The 10637-nt window shown below is 51.2% G+C and overlaps 1 long non-coding RNA gene across 1 annotated transcript in view; it reads left to right on the plus strand.

Moving 5' to 3' along the window:
• LOC112545638 (uncharacterized) overlaps positions 1-8946 on the plus strand; it is a 37590-nt gene extending 28644 nt beyond the window's left edge. Inside the window, exon 6 of the long non-coding RNA XR_012895826.1 lies at positions 497-8946. This is a non-coding gene — a long non-coding RNA (uncharacterized LOC112545638). The remainder of the gene's footprint in view (positions 1-496) is intronic.
• Positions 8947-10637: the final 1691 nt, after the last annotated feature.

Raw genomic sequence — 10637 nt, forward strand, 5'->3', positions numbered from 1 at the left:
AACAGGCCACCTGTTACATGCAGATGCCCTTTGCTTCCTGGTTGCAGCTCCCTTCTTCCATCCGCCCCCAGGGGATGCGAGTGAGACACTTGTAAAGAGATCTGAGTTCAGAAATCCCTGCGTGTTTGTGCTGATCTAAGCAGGCTGTAACTTCTCCAGAGGCTGCCGGCACTTCTCACAGAGTGATTCGTTAATGTCACAGACAAGGATTCTGCTGACTTCAGTTTGGCTCCCATGTTGCCTCTGACAGACTCTTTCTTCATGGGGGAACACCCCAGGCCAAAACGAGGAGGAAAAACAGCCCCTGAGCTAACTGAAAGCAGCCCAAAGGGAAGGGCTTTCCAGTCGCGATGCCTCTTGCTGGCTGGCTTCTGTTCTGGGCTTGGGGATGTGCCAGACTTCAGGGCCTCTGTGCTTGTGAGTCCTGTTTATCCCCAGCAACATGATTGCCTGTAATTATATATAATCTCTCCCTTGTTTACTCTTCTCCATCCAGGTCTGAACACGGCTTGTCGGCAGCTTCCTGCAACGCTGTCAACACTCCGGATCCAAAATGTTTCCTGACGTCCACAATCTTCTCTTTCAAAAGTAACAGCAAAGTTTGATTCACTCCCCCCACCTCGGCCCCCCAGCTGCATATTCTCACTTCCCTGCACTCCTCCCCTCCCTGGTACATGGACCATTCACACAGAATGTGGAAACACTTTGTTCACCTGGCCTGCAAATTAACCTGGAGTGTGACTGAAAGGAAACAAATCTGTTGTGTTTAGTTACATGACCATAGTGTGAGCCTGTGGCTGGTGTTTCCTCTGGCTTTTCCCTTTTTGTTTAACCCCCATCCATCTAACCAGGAGTGGTCCCGAAATGGCACAGCCAGATATCTGTGTGGTGTGGATGTGTTTACACTGAGAACAGAGCAGAAACCACTTTTGACCATCATTTAAGTCTGTTGGTGAAGTTAATGCAACATATCCCAATTGCTAAACGTGCGCCTGGAAAAATCTGTCTCGGGACCTTTGGCACCGAGCCCAGAGTCGCTCACCTACCCCTGAAGCATGTGTAGACACAGACAGACCAGGGTCTCAAAAGGGACCACTCCAGCTACAGAGAGCAACCTCAGCAGACACTCAACTTCAGGGAGTCTTCAGTTACATTCGGCCCTAAAGGAGACTGTGGAAGTGACAAAAGAAGGCCTGCCGACGGTGTGGGGGAGGAGACAGCTGCCCCCCAACCAGCGATTCAAAAGGGCCCAAGGCTCTCAGCTACTGCTGCCACTACCTAGCGGTCGCAGCTGAGATCCTTTAAATTGTCACTGAGTGCCAGGCAGCTGCTCCAGGTGGCACTGAAGGGCAGCCAGGGGAGTCTAGCCCCACCCTTTTCGCCCGAGGTTCCCCATCGCCTATCTGGGAGCATGGAGCTGCCCACCCGCAACCCAGCCCATGGGCCTGGCAGTTCTGCTTTGCGGTGTGTGGACAATGAAACAAGGCCGATGAACTCGGTTAAAGGCTGTTGCATCATAATTCCAAACAGAATGGAATCCTGAACCTCATCCATGGCCATCAAGGCCTAATTAAATGCCACGAACGGGCCAACCCGTCAGTGGCTAGGCCTCAGCAAGAAGCTCTGATTTATTTTACCTTCGTGTGAACGTTGCAGCACTAGCACACCAACACGACGGCAACGCCCTGAAAGAACAACAAATGATCAGCTGGACTTCCGAAGAGACTAGTTGCAGGACTATGCACTTTCAAAGATCACCATCACCCCTGTTTTTCCCCAGGGATGTGGAAATAATGCACTTGAAAGAGATCAAATGTTGGAATGTTACAGAGAAACTGCAGTGCAATTTTGTTCACATTTAGTGTTTTTCGTGAAAGGCCGGTTGCAGAATTTGCCGTTCCAGATGAAATATGATGCCAGCCATGTTACTGGCAGCCCATGTTACCACCAAGCAAATGGAGAGATGGAGGGAGGGCTACAGATATTGAAGAAAATCCTGTAGCAGAAAGCTCCATTCTTTGCTCTTCTGAATTACAGACCAGCACCAGACAGTTCAGCACAACTCATGATAGGAGGATGACTCCAGTTCTTTTCCTCGGGCTGAGCAGCAGCTTTCCCCAAAGTGGTCCTGCCTGAGGGCAGGGGCCAAATCGGACAATAGGGCCCAAGGAGCTCAGAACACTTTCACAAGAGATGTCACTCCATTAAAGCACTACCAAGACTAGAACCTGGTGCAGGTGTTTTTGTCATATTAGATGGGGAAAAGAGATGGGCAACGCCAGCTGTCATAAAGAAGAATTCAGCGCCCAGATTATAGGTGATTAAGACCAACGCTGTAGAGTTCAACATAAGCCATCGACATCTACAGTTTGATTTAGGGATGTAATAGTGTAATTGATTAAGCGATAAGTGAAAGCTTATAGGTTAATGCCATAGACTACTTGCATTTTCCCCCCACTCCTTGCCAGTATATTTTTTAGCAGGCTGGCCAGCAGCCCAGCTCAGTCCCGGCTTGCACTGGGTCCTGGACCTACCGCCGCTGCGGCTCTGCATTTAAAGTGTATTAGGAGGGAGGTGGGCAGGCAGCCCAGCTCGGTTCTGGCTCATGCTGGATCCGGGAGCTCAAACTCCTCCCCTCCCCCCCCCCCAGACAGGGGCTGCTCAGGGGCTATAGAATAGTCAACTAACCAATAAGAATTCATGAGGTTAATTGACCGTTCAATTCACCGATACTTAACATCCCGAGTTTGATCCCAGAGATGTAGTGGATTGTTGAACTGTCACCAGGTGGAGCTGTGTAAAATACCTTAATTAACCTAAGCTCAGCCACTCTGGGCAAAGCGTTAAAGGATGTTAGGACAAACACATCTGGGATGTGTAAGCAAACTCTGTAACCACACCTGGTAGGGAAGAACATGATAAAAGGAATCCGAGTTGACTGATGCAGAGGATCCTGAACTAAATCAATCTCTACACACCAATTTGGGCAGAGAAGAGAGTCTCATCTATCAAATTTGGCCGCGCAAAGCCTGTAAAATGCAGGGATCAGGGGAAAGTGCTGCAGGCTGCGGAGAAACGGAATCGTTGTGTAGTTTCCAATTCAGTTTGATTCCCATAAAGCTTCAGGAAAACACTGTGCTTGGAAAGAAGTGTAACACTAAAATCCATCCTTTGCTTTCTTAGAGTTACCAAAGTAACTCCGAGCAGTGTTTCAGACAGAGAGGTCTGATAAACAGCAGGCGCAGATGAACTCCTAAGAAGCATAGCTTTTACCTTTGGCTCAAGCACCACGCAACTTCCTTTGTTTTCTGAGAAATGACAGTGGCTGTTTAAAGGTAAATGATTGGAGGGCAAAAATCAACCAGTATGTGTTTGGCACAGGCAGCTATTTCCAGCAGATACTGTTCATGTTAAAACGTGTAGAAACCAAAGGTAACGTAGAAAGTGGATGGCGTTTTTCTACGAACCTTCTCTCCCCTGGTGTTTTTCTTTCTATTTCCCCCTGCTGCAGCTCCACTAGCAGTCTGACTGTCATGATCACTAATGCAAACAGGCTGTTGGTGCTTACTAGCATTTTAAAGCACCTTCTAGGCCTTCCTAAGCAGGATTAGACTGTGGTTAAAAATACCGGCAGCCCATCCGTGCTAACCCTGCCATCATTGCTATCACTGGTGGAGTTGACCCAATAACCACCGTGAGGGGAAATAGGAAGGAAAATTCCAGTGCAGATACAGCCTTTGAGAAACCTCTCTTGGTACAGAACGCTCTTTTTTATTTACACAGTGCCCCAGAATGTGTTAAGTGCATAAAATATGCAAATGGGACCTGGTTTCTGGGGCTATCCAAACATGAGGCATGAACAACATCCATATTGCTGAGCAGCTATTGCTATGGAAAGGTGGCCAAGCTGTTTGCTGAAAGTTTTTCTATTGTAAGATGCCATTACGTGGTGTGACAGGTGCACTCACCTTGCACTGGGTGGGGAAGGGTTAACATCTAACTGTAGGCTTTCAAAGCCACTCCCCCGGTCCGTACTGGGCATGTTCGAGGGGTAGCGCCAGTATAAAAGGGAAGCGCCAGCTTCATTGGGGCTAGCCATTGGCAGGAAAGGATGCATGTGGCAGGTTCCCGCTCAGGAGCTGCAGAAGCCCAGACTAAAGGAGACGCAGACAATGACACTCAGGCAGATGCTGGTGGAAGTTGGAGCCTGCTGGATCAGCACAACCTGAGGAGACCAGAGACCCCAGAGAAGATGCCAGACCAGGAGAGCAGGCATCGTGGTAGGACATAGCCCAGGGAGGGACTAGCCATTGTCCCTACAGCAGTTGACAGATCCCCACCGAGACAGTGACAGGCCGTCTTGCCACTAGCAGGACCCTGGGCTGAGACCCAGTGGAACACAGAGTCTGAGCCTCCATATCCTGGCCAATGCCCAACCCCATTGACTCTGACCACTTACCCTAACCACCCTGTAGGCATTGATGAACCTCTTGACTCTGGCTGCTAGGCTGCACTGCCCTGACAGACAAGTGATGGGTATTGACTCTGGCCTCTAGTCCTTACAGTCAGGGGAGTTGAGGGTTCACTGTAGACCTGCTACCAGACTGCACAGCCCTACAGCAAAGAGCCGATTGGTGGATTTAAACCCTTGGACCTTACTGCTTGAGGCAGAAGGAGGCGTGAAGGATGGGGTACACTCATCCCCATGGAATGGGGATCTCCCATCGTACATGGAAACGCTGATTTTAACCACAACTCGGTCGGGAAGATTTCTCTGGAGAGGGAGATTTTCTATAGCCGAGGCCATGGAAGACCCAGGTCCCCCCCAAAACACGGTAAGTCTCCAGAATGCTTGTGAACTACCAAAAAGTATCCTGAGACGTGACTCCACTGAGTTGCAAGAGCGTGTGATAGAGCCTGAAATTCAGTCCATGTCCCCACTGTGTACAGAGCCATAAAGACAATAGTGAGTATTTCACACTTCTTTGGATTTATGAATGAATGAATGAATGAAATAAAACTAAGTTAAAAGAACTGAGGCCTAACTGTAAGTTGCCTTCTGAATCACTGATCAGCTCTGAGCCCTGAATTCCAGAAATGTGGGACAGAAGGGACCTCGAAAGGTGACTAGTCCAGTCTCCTGCCCTCACAGCAGGACCACCCAGACTCAGTGTCAGAGAAATGAAGTTCCGTGGGGAGGACAAAGAACCTCCTTTCACCCACAAACGCCCCCATCGGAAATTGAAATGCTGCTGGAGTTTGACTGTGCAAGAGCCATGTTCTCCGAGCCTGTACACACTGTCCCTTGAGCTGGGAGCTGCACAGGGCTGACTGCTGATTGGTACGTTTCCATTAGCTGTTTCAGGCCTGATCATCGCATCCGTGTATGGTGGTGGTGACACATCCCTTCACCTGTGAACCTTCGCTTGTCTTAAACCCAGGTCCTTACTCATCAAAGCCGTTTCCTTGCTACCCCAGAGTGGAGTTGGCAGTATTTACTGCCAGGCTGGCCTACTGCAACAGACAGCTCGCTGTGGAGGGGTGCAGATCCCTCGGTTGCTTGATCCCTGGCCTTCAGGTGCAGAAGAGGCTGGTCATTGATGCTGCCCGTGGTAATGGAGTCGGGTGGTGCAGATTCAAGGAGGCCAACTCTCCTCTCTGCCTGCTGGGTCCAGCTGCTGTTTGCTGATGAGTGGTCCCAATCTGAGATAAAGTAAAAAACCCGAGAGACCGAAATTCTCTTCTAATCCACCGGGGGTGGGGAGCTAGTGTGGTCTAGTGGCTAGAACACCCGTCTGGCACTCAGATATGGATTCTGTTCCAAGCTCAGCTCTCACCTTTGGGAAATCTGTTACCCCTTATTTGTTTGATCTGTGTAGACTGTGAGCTCTTCATGAGAGAGACCCTCTCTCTTATTCTGAGAGAGTCCACACTGCAGCCCAGTCTCAGCTGGGCCTTTGGTGTTGTTCTAATAAAATGTACACAGACAGCCGGGCAAGTGTCCCAGGCACATAGCTCTGCAAGAAGGCCTGAAACCTGGCGTAGGAGTCTCTCAGCCTCCCATCCATGCCTCGGGGTCTTGTGCCTGCCAACAAAGGGGCTAAAGAGTCCCAAATGCAAAGTGGTTTTGGGGAGTTGAACATCTGCCCTTCGGAACTGGAGTGAAACCACCAGACTCCTTTCATGGAAGCCTTCAGGCTGCCTGTGATGGAAACAACCTTCAGCTACAATTGCCACCTGGCTGGAGTAGAACTAGCTGCCTACCTCAGCCCCACCGTGCTAATCCTCAGAGCCATGCAGTTCCCCTCATAACATGCCCTCCACTCCCACCTCAGTCACAGTCTTAGCCTGATGCAGTTTGGCAGCACTGAAATGAACCAAATGTTGTTTCCATCTCGCCTGTTTATCTCCAGTTTCCTTGCTTGAATTATGAAACCCATTCCTCTGATTCCCTGTCCATTCCCTGTGCTCTGTCCCAGCTTTTCCGTTCTCCCCTGCTTTGATACAACATCTTGCAGGTCCTGCTTCACACTAAGAGAAGGGGTATTAGATGGATTCCCCATAGAGTATCCATTGACCTGAGAGAGGTGCCCAGTTTCTCTGCAATAATTGATCTGATTAAAATATAACCTCCTACTCTTCCCAGCCACCCCCCAAAAAAGCCTGGGTGTAATATTTTGAAGAATTATTCAAATTGTTGGAAAGGGGATTTAGACAGGAAAATACTGCCAAAAATAGTTCTCTGGGGAAATACCATTTGCTCAGAAATTTAGAATATTAGTTCTATGAAGATGTGGAGAAAGAATAAATAATTCTGTGTCAGGTACCTGTGTGAGCTCTGCTTCTGTCAGAGCCTTGATTTTTTTTATATATATAAAATATATAACAACTAGCGATTATGCAATGACTGTGTTGTAAAGCGAGACTTTCCTGCTAACACAGTTGGCATCACACTCTGCTAAACCCGCCTAACACATCCCAAGTGAAACCAAAATTCCACTTCGTAAAAACCATGACTGCTTGTTTGCCACCTGGACGGGTTCCTGATCAATACTGGCTCCAATTAGCAGCCTTCTTCTCTTTCCACAGCGCACATTTCTTTATTTTCATAGGCACCTCTAAGTCACCCCGCTCCACATAACAGCCACATAGAGGAGGTCATCTGCGCTTGCATTCCAGTCCCCTCTGCGGCCGGCAGTCCCTATTGCTTGGAGGGAGAGAGGCATATATTTCCGTTTCAGACTGCCGCCACAGCGGGCGGTGATTTATAACAGCAACTACCATGTGAATGTCAAGGGCAGAATTGCTACAGACATTCCAGCTGCAAGAGAATATGAAAATTGGCTAGTTGGCTGTGGCTCAGTCCGCCCATTGCGGGCTCTGCGCTCCCGTCCATTTCTCTGTGCTAAGGTGGGTTGGTTTGGTGTGGTGGCCCCTGAGCCAGTGTGTGAAATAGACACAGGCCGGCTCTAAGCTTGAGGTTTTGAACCGGAGCATAATCTCAGCCCCCTCGCCAGAGCTCAGGTTTCTGGCAGGATCCCTGTTCAGCTGAACCCTCTCTCCTCCCCTTTGTAGGGATTTACATTGCCACACAGCTTCATTTTTTCCAGATGTTTGGCCTAATAAATCAGGGGGGCTTATCAGAGGCCTTGAATCGAAGAGCGCAGACTGGAATGGAAGGAAGCGACGCCATTTTCTGCAGCTCTCACTGGATAATGAGGGTGAAAATGGTTGTTCTAGACAGGAGTTCCCGTGCCCAGGATGTGGCTACCAAGCTCACCGCAGTTAAATCGCGTGGAGAACCTGGTATTCATGCTGTGCTCCTTCACCGGGTTTTGTTTAAAGGGGTCCTGCAATCTAAGGGCGAGTGGGCCCGGAAATTGTATGTGATCAACTCAGGGAGGGCCTAAGCCTGCAAGGTGAAGAGCTCAAGCACCTACTACCTGAAGTCAATGGGAACTTACTCAGTGTCAGGCCCCACCTTTGTTCTTTCTAATCGTTTCCATCCATGTGTGGAATAATTGTATGTACACCAAGACATGTGCAAATGTGCACCACCAACACCCTGAGCTGTGGGCACTCTGCTAATCAGCTGGGCGGCATCTGACTCTCTCCTGAGTGGCCACAGAAGGGCCTGGCTTGCAGCGTGCACTGGGCTCCGCTTCCCCATCTTTTATCAGGTTATGTCCCCACTGCATTTTCCCCCTCAGTGCCAAGGGAACCTTTTTCTTATTGATGGATCCTAGGGGTTAATTCCTATCTTTACCTGTTTTGAAGCTGGATAAGGTATTGTTGTGATGTGTGGTGGTGGGCATTACTAATTGTCGTTGTCGCTGGTTTAGTCTTTTATCAATAATGTATTTAGAAGGGATGCTCCAAATAACAACCATTTACTTTACACAGTAAATAATTATCACATAATTTTTTCTCGCTGCTGTATTCATATTGCTGACGGGGTTGTCTGGTGCTAAGAGCTGGAGAACTCTACTAGATGTGTGTTTTAATTGCTTGTAGCACAGTGTACTTGCTTTTGGGTAAGTCTCAGCAGGATGTTGTGGAGAATGTTTGTGTGCAGCTGATGTGTATACCAGGGTCCTAAAGAGAACCTGAGGAAGAATGGCCCACTGGTTAGGGCATTAGCCTAGGCGTTGAGTCCTGGGTTTAACTCCTTGCTCTGCTACAAACTTCCCATATGACTTTGGGCAAGTCATTTAGACCTGAAAGCACAAAAACAGGTTGGCACAGAAGTCCTAGTTTTGAGACCGCTGGGATGCACAAAACTCTTGCTGAAGCCTGGAGTTGCCCAAACTCGTTTATCACCTACATTTTTGCAGTAATGGGTCCCTCCGCACCTATGCGTCTCTTTGAGCGTGTGCACTGGAGCCTCCCCCTAGGTGCCCAGAGGTTTAGCTCCTACTTAACACCCAGAACGAGTCACAAACCAGGGTGTGACAGGGCGCTTGCCCTGCACTGGCCCTTTAAGGGCAAAACCCCACCTCTGAGCAAAGCCCCAGCTGAGGCAGTTCTAGCTGATGAGGGCCCAGCTGGGAGTATCTAAGGGGAACTGACAGCTGCTCTAGAGAGAGAGCAGGGAGGGCCTGGCTGCTGGGGAAGCAGGAGGCTCCCTGGAGCTAGAGCAGTGCTGGGTAGGGGAGGCAAGGCAGGGCAGGGCTAGGGGAGCTCTGGCCAGACAAGCGCCCAGGCGTTAGCTCCTAAGGAGGAGATCAGGGTGCTCTGAGAAAGAGAGGACCCTGGGGTGTGAGCAGAGGCAACAGCAACCTCCCCCGGAAGGGGGGCTCAGACACAGGTGTGGGCACTGCTAGGGGGCAGTGTCTGGAAGAGGATGCCGTGACACAAGGAGAGACACGGGGTGACATCACCTAGCAAAAGGTATCCAGCGAAGCAGGAAGAGCTGATTTCCAGGACAGCCAGCTGGTCGCTCCGTGGTGGTGAGTCGCCCCTCACAGGCAGGCACTCTTGGAGCACTCCTCCTGGACCACGCTCTCTGGGTGTGTTCACCCACAGCAGCGGGGGTGTGTGGGAGGAGGCACCCTGAGCCCAGTGGCTAGGGTACTCCCCTGGAACGTGGGAGACCCCAGATCCACGTGCCCCGCTCCTGAGGAGGAGGGGTCTGGACAGGGAGCTGTCACCTCTCGGGAGCATAGTCTAACCATTGGGCTAATCTGATTCGGAGGGAGGGGGTCCATCTCTGCCACTGTGGCTGATCTGCTGTGACTCACCAGAGTCCCTAGGCCAGAGGGCGTGATCCTGGGTGATAGTCAGTGGCGAGGGGCTCACCTGAGACCTGCTAGGTCCCGGCTCCCCCCAGTGGCAGAAGGACTTGAACTGCAGTCCCCACATCCGGTGCTCTTCCTATCATGGCTTCTGGCCAGCACCTGCCTTGCAGAGAAGGGCTCCCCGTTGCCTACCACCAGGCAGGATTGGCACCGAGAGAGGTGAAGGTGAGCACGTAGCTCAGCGTTAGTGTCTCCCACTGGACACCTTAGGTGCCTCCCTACCTAAGGCGCTGGTGCCTTTCTCCCCAGAGGAGCTTCGGTGCCTAGCTGGGCTGTGAGCGTCGCAGTGATTCTCTGGGCCCTGATCGCTAGGGACTGCGGTGCGCCGTGTCGCAACCCCGACTCCTGCGAGTGCAGCCAGCCCCGGGTGCTCTCTGGCTCAGAATAATGTGGCTAATGGGGCCTCCCAGGGTCTGGGAGGGGTCTGGGAGGCATCCCTTAAGCCGGTGGTCACCAACCAGTAGGTCGGGATCTCCTGGTAGGTCTTGGAGCCTCTGACAAGTGATCCTGACTGCTTTGGCCAGGAGGCTCTTCAGCTGCCCCGACTGCTGCTCAACTCCTGCCCTTTGCCTTGGAGCTGTCACCTCAGGAGCCCCCTGCCTGCTGTGCAGGAGAGGGAGAGGAGGGGGCTGATGTCAGGGTGCCCCCTCCCACCCTGCATCCTTTCTCCACAGAGCAGAGAGGGGCACAACAGGACTGGGGAGGGAGATTGCTGGCTACTTTTGGGAGTGGTCCAGGGCCAGCGCAGGAGTGAGCCAGCCTTAGCCCCACTGCACCCCCACCCAGGAGCCACCTGAGGTCAGCCATGTCCAGCTGGAGCCAGCTCCCAACCTGTGCCCC

This window comes from Pelodiscus sinensis, chromosome 14 (assembly GCF_049634645.1).
Source record: "Pelodiscus sinensis isolate JC-2024 chromosome 14, ASM4963464v1, whole genome shotgun sequence".
Taxonomy (NCBI): Eukaryota; Metazoa; Chordata; order Testudines; family Trionychidae; genus Pelodiscus; species Pelodiscus sinensis.